Source organism: Dendrobates tinctorius, unplaced genomic scaffold (genome assembly GCF_039654945.1).
Source record: "Dendrobates tinctorius isolate UK_male_01 unplaced genomic scaffold, ASM3965494v1 ptg000086l, whole genome shotgun sequence".
In the NCBI taxonomy this organism is placed as follows: domain Eukaryota; kingdom Metazoa; phylum Chordata; class Amphibia; order Anura; family Dendrobatidae; genus Dendrobates; species Dendrobates tinctorius.
This window is the reverse complement of record NW_027361754.1, coordinates 9141794-9155805: the sequence shown is the minus strand read 5'-3', so window position 1 is coordinate 9155805 and position 14012 is coordinate 9141794.

Sequence of the window (14012 nt, the reverse complement as noted above, 5' to 3'; positions counted from 1 at the left end):
ACCTCTCTATATAAGACCTCACAGCTCACAGTGCATGTCAGACCAAATGAGAATCCTAAGGTCAAAGGAACTGGCCAAGGAGCTCAGAGACAGAATTGTTGCGAGGCACAGATCTGGCCAAGGTTACAAAAGAATTTCTGCGGTACTCAAAGTCCCTAAGAGCACAGTGGCCTCCATAATCCTTAAATGGAAGAAGTAAACTATCACTGCAGCCCTCCACCAATTGGGCCTTTATGGCAGAGTGGCCCTACAGAAGCCTTTCTTCAGTGCAAGACATATGAAAGTCCGTATAGATTTTGCTAAATAAAAAAACACGAAGGACTCCCAGACTATGAGAAATAAGATTCTCTGGTCTGATGAGACGAAGATAGACCTTTATGGTGATAATTTTAAGCGGTATGCGTGGAGAAAACCAGGCACTGCTCATCACCTGCCCAATACAAGCCCAACAGTGAAACATGGTGGTGGCAGGATCGTGCTATGGGGGTGTTTTTCAGCTGCAGTGACAGGACCACTGGTTGCAACTGAAGGAAACATGAATGCGGCCAAGTACAGAGATATCCTGGATGAAAATCTCTTCCAGAGTGCTCTGGACCTCAGACTTGGCCAAAGGTTAACCTTCCAACAAAACAATGACCCTAAGCACACAGCTAAAATAACAAAGGAGTGGCTTCAGAACAACTCTGTGAACATTCTTGACTGGCCCAGCCAGAGCCCTGACCTAAACCCAATTGAGTATCTCTGGAGAGACCTGAAAATGGCTGTCCACCAACATTCACCATCCAACCTGACGGAACTGGAGAGGATCTGCAAGGAAGAATGGCAGAGGATCCCCAAATCCAGGTGTGAAAAACTTGCTGCATCATTCCCAAGGAGACTCATGGCTGTACTAGCTCAAACGGCTGCTTCTACTCAATACTGAGCAAAGGGTCTGAATACTTATGAGCATGTGATATTTCAGTTTTTCTTTTTGAATTTGCAAAAATTTCTACATTTCTGTTTTTTTTCAGTCAAGATGGGGTGCAGAGTGTACATTAATGAGAAAAAAATGAACTGTTTGGAATTTACCAAATGGCTGCAAAGAAACAAAGAGTGAAAAATTTAAAGGGGTCTGAATATTTTCGTACCCACTGTATAACACCCACCAGATCTCAGAGATGCCATATATACGCACGAAACCTTGGAGATTATACAGAACGCCGCACAACTGAGATCAGCACAAGGAAACAGTGTGGAGTGTGAACAATGACTCCGCTCCTGGTAGTCAGAATAATACAGTTTTTCTTGCTGTCCTGGCATTTGGATGTGAAGAATTTGACCTCTAAAAGGGAATGTAAGGGAATGAACCTGTGAGGAGCGGTGGTGGGGGGCTGGGAGGCGAGACAAAGAGTGAAGCCCCCTCCTTGTGCGGAGAGCAGCAGATGAGGTCATTCCGACATCCAAGACGATTCGGGATTTTCCCCCTAAAGTTTGCAGAGAGCAGGTCGTTCTCCTCTGCGGTAATTTGCTGTCTGTGCGGTCATCCATCGCATGCGTTTCACAGAGCAGACAATAGAACACTGAAAAAGTGCCGCCATACAATAAGAGGCCGTTATGCCGCACACAACAGAAAGTTGCCAATGCAGTGCTGATAGCAGAAATGGCTGCTGTTCGGCTGCCACCCAGCTTTCCAAAGATACAGAATGGCAAAAAGACGAATGTCGAGGTCCCCCCTTCCCAACTGATCTGTACATGAAGACTCGTCCAGCACTGAATTCAGCCACCCACAACACTATAGGAAATCCACACTGGTCAAAGAGATGCTGATTCGGCCTAATGCGGGTACATGGGGCCTGTAGACAGGTTATTATCAGACAAGGGGTTTCCTGGCCTCCGTGCTGACTGGAAATGACAAAAGGACGTAGAAATAGCCCCAAAAAATGTTAAGATCGAGCATTTCATATCCTGGCTGATCAAATACAAAGTCTCAGGGGAGGATGAACAGAAAGCACCGACACGTGCACAGCACAATGAGCGCCGCTCCGGCTGTGACCGAGGAAGCCACCATCTTCCTATAAAGCCTATAAATATAGGCCGTGCCTTTCATCCCACGGCGGGGCTGCTCCAGACACGCAGCCTTGTTTATGGAGATGCTGGGTGGATACTTCTGGTTTTCTCTTTCTTCTTCTCGCTGCTACATGAAAGGGCCCCAGTATATTGTTGCGATCTGTCCTCTGCTCTAATGCGCACATGACACACCTTAAAGGAAATCTGCCACCAGGTTTTAGCTGCCCTATCTGAGAGCAGTATGATGTAGAGACGGAGACCCTGAATCCAGTGATGTGTCACTTACTGGGCTGTTTGCTTTTGATTTGATAAAATCATTTTTCACTGCTGCAGATCTAGCAGAGCGCTGATGCAGAGCTGTTTATTAACAGGCCCAAGCAACTGATTGACAGCTTACTGTGTACACTGTGCATAGGCAAAAAGCTGCTAATCAGTGGTGGGAGCAGTGTTATACAAAGAACATGAATATGGAGGACTACATAGCACAAAACAACTAGTCCTCTGGTGATAATCTCCTGCTGATAACACAGATTTTTATCTAAATTACAGCAAGCAGCCCAGTAATTGAATATTTCTGGAATCAGGGTCTCAGATTAGGAGGTGAAAATCTGGTGACAAATTCCCCTTAAATTTATTACTAAAATCCATGTTAAACCTGTGTGGGAACATGTACATTCGACTGATCATCACTAAGCGACTCTGTGGTGTTCACAGCAACGAGCGCCCGATTTCATCCTTACGATCATGGAATGTGGCCATGTGTAATACTATCTCTGCGGCCAAATGTGAACAGACAGCAAAAAAATAAAATGCTGCAGTCATCACTTTTGCCATTCCTGTAAGATAATGGCGGCTGCATGTGACCGCCATTACTATTTATTTCCACTGCACATGGATGAGGTTTGGAAAAATAAGAATACACTGCAAATCCAAGCAAAAAAATCCACAGTGGAACCGCCAAATGTGAGCATACCCAGAGACTGCCTGGACCCGGTCACACACTCGAGACCCAGAAAAAGGGGCATGCATTAATACATATATGAAAAAAATGTAAAGAAAGTGACCAGGCGACTGTGCGGGGGTTGGGTGGGGTGGCTAGAAGGCACAGCAATGAATGCACACAATAAAGAAACCTGTTTTATTAGTCGGTAATTACTAGGACATCAGTAATTATACGTAGGTCATGACACATATTGCACATGATGCACTCCTAAGAGTAACAGGAGAGTCCAAATTTTACAAAAAAAAAATATGAGATCAGTAAAATGTCTCATTTACTAGAAGTCTGAGCCTCACTGGACCAAAGGAGGAGACGATTATGGCGCCAGATCTGCAATTAGGGAAGCAGGTTGGTCACCACTGATTGGCTGCAGCAGTCACATGCCCGTACGGGTGGAAACCAGCAGTATAGAGCCTGGCAAGGGACCAGGCAATGTTGGAAGAAAAGCAGAAGGAGATTGTCACCTTACCAATATCCTATTTTATTCTAAAAGGTTTGAAAAAAAACTTAAGAACGGACAATCCATTTAAATCAAATCCTGCACTGATGAACGGGATAAAAGGAAATGCGAATCCGTCTAGGGCCTGATCGGGGCACAACCAACAATCAGATCATGATACGGAGCCATAGTGCGGACAGTAACATTTCTCCATATTATGGACGCCATGTGAACGCGGCCCTACAGATGCCAGACCTGGATCACCTCACAGTTCTAGAGGACTGAACGTCGTCCTATAATTTGGTTCTTGGTGTTGCGGGCGTCAGAGAGGGGTGTATTCCAGCCTCAGATTCCACACTGATATCCCACATGCCGCGAAGAATGAAGGACACAGATCTGGGAGACGAATGATGGGAATTCCACATGTGCAAATGTTAATGCCGAGTAATGTAAGCAAATTGCCGAAGAACGCGCAGAAGGATTGGCTCCCACCGCAGATTATAGGAGGCGCCCTGCCTGTCAGGATACACCGCCAACAACCACCAGACGTCCAAGAGCCACCGAACCGAACACGTATCCGTTACCTGATTGGAGGCACTGAGCAGATGCCCAATTCCTGGTTTTAGATATTTTGCTACAAATGTATCAAATCGACAAGAGAAAATATTTACAATTGTAACGAAACATAGAAGGATTGCAGATCCAGGGCACAGTCACTCCAGAGAACCAGCACAATTACACTTCATTTATAGCGCCAACATAGTCTGCAGCGCTGTACAGCGATCGCCATCACTCACAATTTAATCAAGTGTGGGAGAAAACTAAGCAAACATTTGGATAGCATGCCAACTCCCAGCAGACTGCGCCCCTGGATGGAGTCGAGCTCAGGACCGATGCTGCAAGAACCCTCACGAAATTTGCCTTAACCGGAAAGAGACAACTATACATTCAGACGGCAAGGGATTTACAGCTGCATCACCCGTCACAGGTGTCAAACATCGGCCTGATCCCGTCTGCACAATCGATTCGATGACACGATCAAAAGTGATCGCAGCATCCAAGTGGTTAGGTATCTAAAAAGTCAACCTCATTTGAGGGTGTGAAGTGCGGGACCCTAAGGCCAACTTCAGGCGTCCACTTTTCATCCATAAAACATGGACCTGTGAGAGTCTAAGGTCACATGTACAAGTTTTTTTGTGGATTTGTTTCTTGCAGAACAAAAAAAAAAAAAAAAAAAAAAGCACCCATGTCCGTTTTTGAACCAAGTCATAAATCAAAATAATCTGTGGACGTGTGTCAGTGAAAATGATGGAGAGCGCACGGACGTCATCTATGCATGGCCTGTGTGCTGGCCGTATTTATCCTTGTAATGGACGGGAGACGCTTTGTCGCTTTTTGTGGGGCATCCAAAAAAAATAAAAAATCACCGTTGGTAAAAACAGACCAAACGCTGATGAAAACTACACCGACTAAGCTATCGCTATTCCAGGGCACAACCATATCACAAGGCCGCAGCCCGGTGCCACCTGACTAGGAGGTTTATCATCCTACATCATCGGAATAAATTAGGAGCACCCAGTCTGTAAGGCGTTTTACATGGGACTGCAGGTAAATCTAGTGCATTATAACTCTGCTTTCCAGAGCTGGTGAACACGTCAGTTCCTTTCTGCCGATCAATGACGAGGGGGATGACTCACAGACGACGTCATGTGACGCCAGTGAGAGATCCTGTCTTAATAACTCATTAGTCTGTGCCGGGAACATTAACATTCTGCGATTTCTGCCCATCAGGTTCCCCTTTCCGTCATTCTGTTTCTATAGAAACCGGTCACTGACATCATAGGACGGTACTTGAGTCTGGCAGAGATGCGAGCCACAGTAGCACCAATGGAGCCACCAGCAGCCAAGCAGGTGCCGGGGAACGTTTCATATGCAAAGTGACCATCCTGCTGCGAATCTGCGCTCATCAGCAGCGATCACAGGGTCCGGATAACACACCCAGCTAACCAGAATAATGTAGCAGAGCCAAATGTGTCACTAATGAAAATAGAGTCTGTCAATCTGCAGTCCTATGTAAATCCAGGCAGCAAACCATGAGCTGTGTCACTAAGTGCAAACCTACAAATATAGCAGAGTCAAGCTCATCACTGAGCGACATCCGTACCACGTCAGGACGTGTTCGGCCTTTGGTATATATGTAGCAAGGCCTTACTCAGGACTGCAGGTAATCCCACGCGTAGCCTTATATCAGTCATGATCTATTAGCAACCGATACACAGCTCTGTCCGTCCAACCAGACAATCCGATGTAGCAGAGGTGAAGACGCTGTCATCATTTCATTTCCCGCACGTTGGGATCAATAACCGGAATTATCTGCAATCCTATCCCGAAGCCACAAGGATTTATTGATTCCTCATTGTTATATAGATCAGAGCCGGGCAGCAGGAGAGAAGCTGACATCATACGGAGCGGCGCCAAGTGGCAAACTCAGCTCTGCTACATTTGTAGGCCAAATCTCACCATTATGGAGACTGATCTACATGGATAGATGTTAGACAAGTGGACAGATACGTACGAGATCGATCGATCGGTTGATCCATCACGTTTCCGGTTATTCCCCAGTTACCAGCCGGTGGCTGATAATAGCAGAGGGATGTGACATGATCAGGGAGGCCGGGGCCACGCACAGAGCTGCCATCTTGGGCTCTCACATAATATGGCTGCTGGAGCTGCCGAGATCCTGGCGGCAGACGTCGGCTCACACGATGGGGAAAAATATGCATAAGGGGAAGGACAGCGACGCAGGCAGAAAATGCACCAGCAGCCAAAGACGTGATAATGGATCACGGAGGGTTAATCCAGACGCTCACTGAGCAGAGAAGGGGTTAATACATTAATATCCACATCCCTGGGATACAAGGTGTTAACAGATTCCACGGAGAAAGGGTTAATATCTCCCCAAGGAAATGCAGGGAGAAGCCGCAGCTGACGCCCTGTAGTGTCTGCAGACCCCCAGTACAGAACACAGACCACCACCCCCAACATCCACCCCTGCAAGGGGGAGGGGGGGGGGGGGGGGGCTGCAAGGCAGGGGTTAAACGGGAGGACCCCAAACCGTACCCGCCATGATATCACCCGGCAGTGACGTCATATTCTGCACCCATCCATTATAACAGCCCAATAATAACCCTCCCCGCCTCCTGGGGTCGCAGCTGTCATCAGTATCGTGACAGAGGATTTCCCACGACAGAGGTGACGGCCTCCTTCCGCAGTGACGTCCCCTGATGTCACCCTGTTGTGCTCCAGTCAGGATGCCACACCCCGACCACTATCCCGATTCTCTTCAGCAATAGGACGAGCAGTCGCGACTTACCGTGGTCTGGGACAGTCATCCAACAGAAGGGAGCCCCGCCATGGAGTTACCGGGGGCACCAGGAGGACTGAGTCCGGGGTGTGCTGTAGCGTGAGGGTTTCCTGACCCGCCCGGGCCCCGATCCTTCCTCCTCGGCGGTCTAGCTCTAACTGAGGCCCCTATGCCGAGTGAAGACAGCGCCGGGACAGACGTTCTGCGTCACACGGCTGACAGAGGAAGCAGCCAATCGCTGAGCGCGGTATGGAAACAGCAGCCAGTCAGATTTAGGGAAGAAGAAGGGGCGTGGAGTTAGGATGACGTCGGCGGTTGCGGAGATTGAGAATGCGCCTACTGAGACCCCTAGCGGTGAGTGTGAGGAATGCAGGAGAGCTGCAGCATCAGCACCAGAAGAGGAGAAGCAGCACAGAGCAGCCTGGAAGAAGAGGCACAGCGCAGCCGAAGCCGAGAGGAAGAAGAGGCACTGAGCAGCCGAAAGGAAGAAGAGGCACAGCGCAGCCGAGAGGAAGAAGCTGGAGGAAGAGGCACAGAGCAGCCAGGAAGAAGAGGCACATAGCAGCCGAAAGGAAGCAGGAGGAAGAGACGCAGAGCAGCCAGGAGGAAGAGGCTGGAGGAAGAGGCACAGAGCAGCTGGGAAGAAGCACAGAACAGCCAGGAGGAAGAGGCACAGAACAGCCAGGAGGAAAAAGAGGCACTGAGCAGCAGAAAGGAAGAAGAGGCACAGAGCAGCCGAGAGGAAGAAAAGGGACAGAGCAGCTGAGAAGAAGAAGCGGCACAGAGCAGCCGAAAGGAAGCAGGAGGAAGAGGCACATAACTGCCAGGAGGAAGAGGCACAGAGAAGCCAGGAGGAAGAGGCACAGAGAAGCCAGGAGGAAGAGGCACAGAGAAGCCAGGAGGAAGAGGCACAGAGAAGCCAGGAGGAAGAAGCAGGAAGAAGAGGCACAGAGTAGCCGGGAAGAAGAGGCACAGAGCAGCCAGAAGGAAGAGGTAAAGAGCAGCAAGGAGGAAGAGGCTCAACGCAGCCGAAAAGAAGAAGCAGAAGGAAGAGGCACAGAGCAACCGAGAGGAAAAAGCAGAAAAAAGAGGAATAGAGCAGCCAAGAGGAAGAAGCAGGAGGAAGAGGCACAGAGAACCCGGGAGGAAGATGCAAAAGGAAAAGACACAGGGAAGCTGGGAGGAAGATGCACAGAGAAGTCGGGAGGAAGAGTTAAGAGGAAGAGGCACAGAGCAGCCGGGAGGAAGAAGCAGGAGGAAGAGGCAAAGAGCAACCGAGAGGAAGAAGCAGGAAGAAGAGACATAGAGCAGCCAAGATGAAGAAGCAGAAGGAAGAGACACAGAGCAGCCGAGAGAAAGAAGCAGGAGGAAGAGGCACAGAGCAGCCGAGAGGAAGAAGCAGTTGGAAGAGGCACATAACAACCGAGAGGAAGAAGCAGGAGGAAGAGGCACAGAGAACCTGGGAGGAAGATGCAAAAGAAAGGGACATAGCAGCCAGGAGGAAGATAGACAGAGTAGCAGGACAGAAGAGGCACAGAGAAGCTGGGGGAAGAGGAAGGAGGAAGAGGCACAGAGAAGCCAGGCGGAAGAGGAAAAAGGAAGAGGCGCAGAGCAGCCGCGAGGAAGAGGCACAGAGCAGCCGGGTGGAAGAAGCCGGAGGAAGAGGCACAGAGTGGCCGAGAGGAAGAAGCAGTAGGAAGAGGCACAGAGCAGCCAAGAGGAAGAAGCAGGAGGAAGAGGCACAGAGCAGCCGTGAGGAAGAGGCACAGAGCAACCGAGAGGAAGACGCAGGAAGAAGAGGCACAGAGCAGCCGAGATGAAGAGGCACAGAGCAGCTGAGAGGAGGAAGGCACAGAGCAGCCGAGAGGAAGAAGCAGGAGGAAGAGGCACAGAGCAGCCAAGAGGAAGAAACAGGAGGAAGAGGCACAGAGCAACCAATAGGAAGAAGCAGGAGGAAGAGACACAGAGCAGCCAGGAAGAAGAGGCACAGAGCCACCAGGAGGAAGAGTCCAGAGGAAGAGGCACAGAGCAACTGGAAAGAAGAGGCAGGAAGAAGCAGAAGGAAGAGGCAGAGCAGGCAAGAAGAAGAGACACAGAGCAGGAGAGAGAGGAAGAGGCATGAGAAAAAAAATCACAGCAGGAGAGAGGAATAGGGAGGAGAAAGAACCACAGAGCAGCTGGGAGAAAGAGTCACAAGAAGCCGGGAGTAAGAGGCAGGAGAGACAGAGCAGATGGGAGGAAGAGGCAGGAGGAATAAGCACAGAGCAGCCGGGAGGTAGAGGCAAGAGAAAGTGGCACAAAGCTGCCGGGACGAAGAGGCAGGAGGAAAAGGCACAGAGCAGGAGGGATGAAGAGGCAGAAGGAAGAGACACAGAGCAGATGGGATGAAGTGGCACAGAGCAGCTGGGAGGAAGAGGCTAGAGGAAGAGGCACAATGCTTCCGGGACAAAGAGGCAGGAGGAAAAGGCACAGCGCAGGAGGGAGGAAGAGGCGGAAGGAAGAGACACAGAGCAGATGGGAGGAAGAGGCACAGAGCAGCTAGGAGGAAGAAGCAGAAGGAAGGGGCACAGAGCAAGGAAGAGGCAGGAGGAAAAGACACAAACAGCAGGAGAGTGGAAGAGGCAGGAGAAAGAATCACAGAGCCGCCGGGAGGAAGATTAAAGAGGAAGAGACACAGAGCAGCTGGGAGGAAGAAGCACCGAGCAGTAGGGAGAAATAGGCACAGAGTAGACGAGAGGAAGAGGTAGGAGGAAAAAGGACCAAGCAGCTGTGAAGAAGTGGGACAGAGCAGGCAGGGAGGAAGTGGCACAGGGCAGGCAAGAGGAAGAGACACTTAGCAAGCAGAAGGAAAAGACACGGAGAAGAGGCACAGAACAACCGGGAGTAAGAGGCAGAAGGACAAGGCACAGAGCGGGCCAGAGGAAAAGGCACAGAGCGGGCAGGAGGAAAAGGCACAGAACGGGCGGGAGGAAAAGGCACAGAACGGGCGGGAGGAAAAGGCACAGAACAGGTGGGAGGAAGAGGTACAGACTAGTCAGGGGGAAGAGGCACAGACTAGTCGGGAGGAAAAGGCAGGAGAAAGAGAGACTCTCCAGAGAGACATAAAGCACAATAGGGTCTTATCCTAGTAGAATAGAGTAGGTAAACATATGAAATGCTCACCTGGCAGGAAGATGCACAGCGTAATTAGGAAGCGGCAGGAGGAAGAAGAGGCACAGAGCAGCCAGGAAGAAGAGGCAGGAGGAATAGGAACAGAGCAACCGGGAAGAAGAAGCTGGTGGTAAGGGCTAAGAGCAGCCAGGAAGAGGCAGGAGGAAACAGCACAAAGCAGCTGGGAAGAAGAGCAGGTAGAAGATACACAGATCAGCCACAAGGAAGAGAGATAGAGCAGCCGGGAGGAAGAGGCAAGAGAAAAAGTGACAGAACAGACAGGAGAAAGATACACAGACCAGCAGAGAAGCAGAGTCAGGGGAAGGAGCAACCGGGAAGGAGAGGCAGGAAGAAGAGGCACAGAGTAGCTACTAGAAAGAGGCAAAAGGAAGATACACCGCTGCCAGGAAAAAGAGACAGAGTATCCCGGAGGAAGAGGCAGGAAGGAGGAAGAGTGACAAAGCAGCTGGGAGGAAGAGGCAGGAGGAAGAGACACAGAGCATCTGTAAGGAAGAGGCATAGAGCAGGCAGGAGGAAGAGACCCAGAGCAGCCGGGAGCATCAGTCACAAGGAAGAAACCCAGAGCAGCCGGGAGCAACTGGAAGGAGGAAGAGACAGAGAGCAGACAGGAGTAACAAGCAGGAGGAAGAGACACAGAGCAGCCGGGAAGGAAGAGACACAGAGCAGCCATTAGAAAGAGGCAGAAACAAGAGACACAGAGCAATGAAGAGGAAGAGGCACAGAGCAGGCAGATGGAAGGAAGAGGAACAGAGAAGTCGGGAGGAAGAGGCAGGAGAAAGAGACACAGCAGGAGAGATTATCACAGAGCAGCCGGAAGGAAGAGGCAAGAGAAAGAGACACACAACAGCTGGGAGGAAAAGACACAGAACAGTTGAGAGGAAGAGACAGGAGAAAGAGGCACAGAACTACTGGGAGAAAGAGGCAAAGGAAGAGGTACAGAGTAGGGAAGAGGCAGGAGGATGAGATACAGACCAGGAGAGAAAAAGCAGAAGAAAAAGATACAGCAGGAGAGAGGAAGAGGCAGGAGAAAGAATCACAGAACAGCCGGGAGGAAGATTCAAGAGGAAGAGACACTCAGCATAGCTCCCAACCGTCCCAATTCTCTCGGGACAGTCCCGTTTTTGACCCCCACCCACGTTCCCGGGACTCTATTTTTCCCCGCACTGCACTGAGCTGCCACGCCCACCCATGCACCGACCACTTCCTCGCCCTCCCAGAGAGCCATCGCAGCCTGCAATGACGTCCTAGGCTGTTCTGTGGCTGTGTGCACAGGACCTGTGATGAGGTCACAGGAGGGGAGGAGTCAGGGGTCACATGATCAGGGGCCTCCTGTCTACACTCTGCAGGACTCTGCTGTGCTGGTTATCATGGTGCTGGATGAGGTGAAGTTTACATGTGGGGTCAGGAGGGGTTTACAGGGTGGTTGTAGCAGAGCTGTGTGTGTACAAGGTGTACGGAGCGGAGCCGCGTGTGTACAAGGTGTACGGAGCGGAGCCGCGCGTGTACGAGGTGTACGGAGCGGAGCAGCGCGTGTACGAGGTGTACGAAGCGGAGCCACGTGTACGAGGTGTACGGAGCGGAGCCGCGCGTGTACGAGGTGTACGGAGCGGAGCCGCGCGTGTACGAGGGGTACGGAGCGTAGCCGCGCGTGTACGAGGGGTACGGAGCGTAGCCGCGCGTGTACGAGGGGTACGGAGCGTAGCCGCGCGTGTACGAGGGGTACGGAGCGTAGCCGCGCGTGTACGAGGGGTACGGAGCGTAGCCGCATGTGTATGAGGTGTTCGGAAGGGAGCCGCGCGTGTACGAGGTGGAAAGAGCAGGGTGTACGGAGCGGAGCCGCACATGTACGAGGTGTATGGAGAAGAGCCGCGCGTGTACGATGTGTATGGAGCTGAGCCGTGCGTGTACGAGGTGTACGGAGCGGAGACGCGCGTGTACGAGGTGTACGGAACGGAGCCGCATGTGTACGAAGTGTATGGAGCGGAGCCGCGTGTGTACTTGGTATACGTAGCCGCGCGTATACGATGTGTATGGAGCGGAGCCGCATGTGTACGAAGTGGAGCCACGTGTGCACTTGGTGTACGGAGCGGAGCCGCGCGTGTATGATGTGGACGGAGCAGGGTGTATGGAGCGGAGCCGTGTGTGCACGAGGTGTACGGAGCGGAGCCGCACGTGTACGAGGTGTACAGAGCGGAGCCGTGTGTACGAAGTATACGGAGCAGAGCCATGTGTGTACAAGGTTATGGAGCCGAGCCGCGCATGTACGAGGTGTACGAAGCGGAGCCACACGTGTACGAGGTGTACGGAGCATAGCCGCGTGTGTACGAGGTGTTCGGAACGGACCCGCGCGTGTACGAGGTGGAAAGAGCAGGGTGTACGGCGTGGAGCCGCACGTGTACGAGGTGTACGGAGCAGAGCCGCGCGTGTACGATGTGTATGGAGCAGAGCTGTGCGTGTACGAGGTGTACGGAGCGGAGCTGTGCGTGTACGAGGTGTACGGAGCGGAGACGCGTGTGTATGAGGTGTACGGAACTGAGCTGCATGTGTACAGAGTGTATGGAGCGGAGCCGCGTGTGTACTTGGTGTACGTAGCCGCGCGTATACGATGTGGAGCCACGTGTGTGATTGGTGTACGGAGCGGAGCCACGTGTGTATTGGGTATGCGGAGCCGTGTGTGTGTGGGGTGTGTGGAGCGGAGCCGTGTGTGTACGAGGTGTATGGAGCCATATGTGTACAAGGTTATGGAGCCGAGCCGCGCATGTACGAGGTGTACGAAGCGGAGCCACACGTGTACGAGGTGTACGGAGCATAGCCGCGTGTGTACGAGGTGTTCGGAACGGACCCGCGCGTGTACGAGGTGGAAAGAGCAGGGTGTACGGCGTGGAGCCGCACGTGTACGAGGTGTACGGAGCAGAGCCGCGCGTGTACGATGTGTATGGAGCGGAGCTGTGCGTGTACGAGGTGTACAGAGCGGAGCTGTGCGTGTACGAGGTGTACGGAGCGGAGACGCGCGTGTATGAGGTGTACGGAGCGGAGCTGCATGTGTACAGAGTGTATGGAGCGGAGTCACGTGTGTACTTGGTGTACGTAGCCGCGCGTATACGATGTGGAGCCACGTGTGTGATTGGTGTACGGAGCGGAGCCACGTGTGTATGGGGTGTGTGGAGCGGAGCCGTGTGTGTACGAGGTGTATGGAGCCACGTGTGTACGAGGTGTACGGAGCGGAGCCGCACATAAATGAGGTGTACGGAGCGGAGCCGCGTGTGTACAAAGTGTACGGAGCGGAGCCGCGCGTATACGAGGTGTACGGAGCGGAGCCGCGCGTGTACGAGGTGTACGGAGCGGAGCCGCGCGTGTACGAGGTGTACGGAGCGGAGCCGCTCGTGTACGAGGTGTACGGAGCATAGCCGTGTGTGTACGAGGTGTTCGGAACGGAGCCGCGCGTGTACGAGGTGGAAAGAGCAGGGTGTACGGAGCGGAGCCGCACGTGTACGAGGTGTACGGAGCAGAGCCGCGCGTGTACGATGTGTATGGAGTGGAGCCGTGCGTGTATGAGGTGTACGGAGCGGAGACGCGCATGTACGAGGTGTACGGAACAGAGCCGCATGTATACGAAGTGTATGGAGCAGAGCCGCGTGTGTACTTGATGTACGTAGCCGTGCGTATATGATGTGTACGGAGCGGAGCCGCATGTGTACGAAGTGGAGCCACGTGTGTACTTGGTGTATGGAGCGGAGCCGCGCGTGTATGAGGTGGACGGAGCAGGGTGTATGGAGCGGAGCAGTGTGTGCACGAGGTGTACGGAGCGGAGCCGCACGTGTACGAGGTGTACGGAGCAGAGCCGTGTGTACGAAGTATACGGAGCAGAGCCGTGTGTGTACAAGGTCTATGGAGCCGAGCCGCGCATGTACGAGGTGTACGAAGCGGAGCCACACGTGTACGAGGTGTACGGAGCGGAGCTGCGCATGTACGAGGTGTACGGAGCGGAGCCG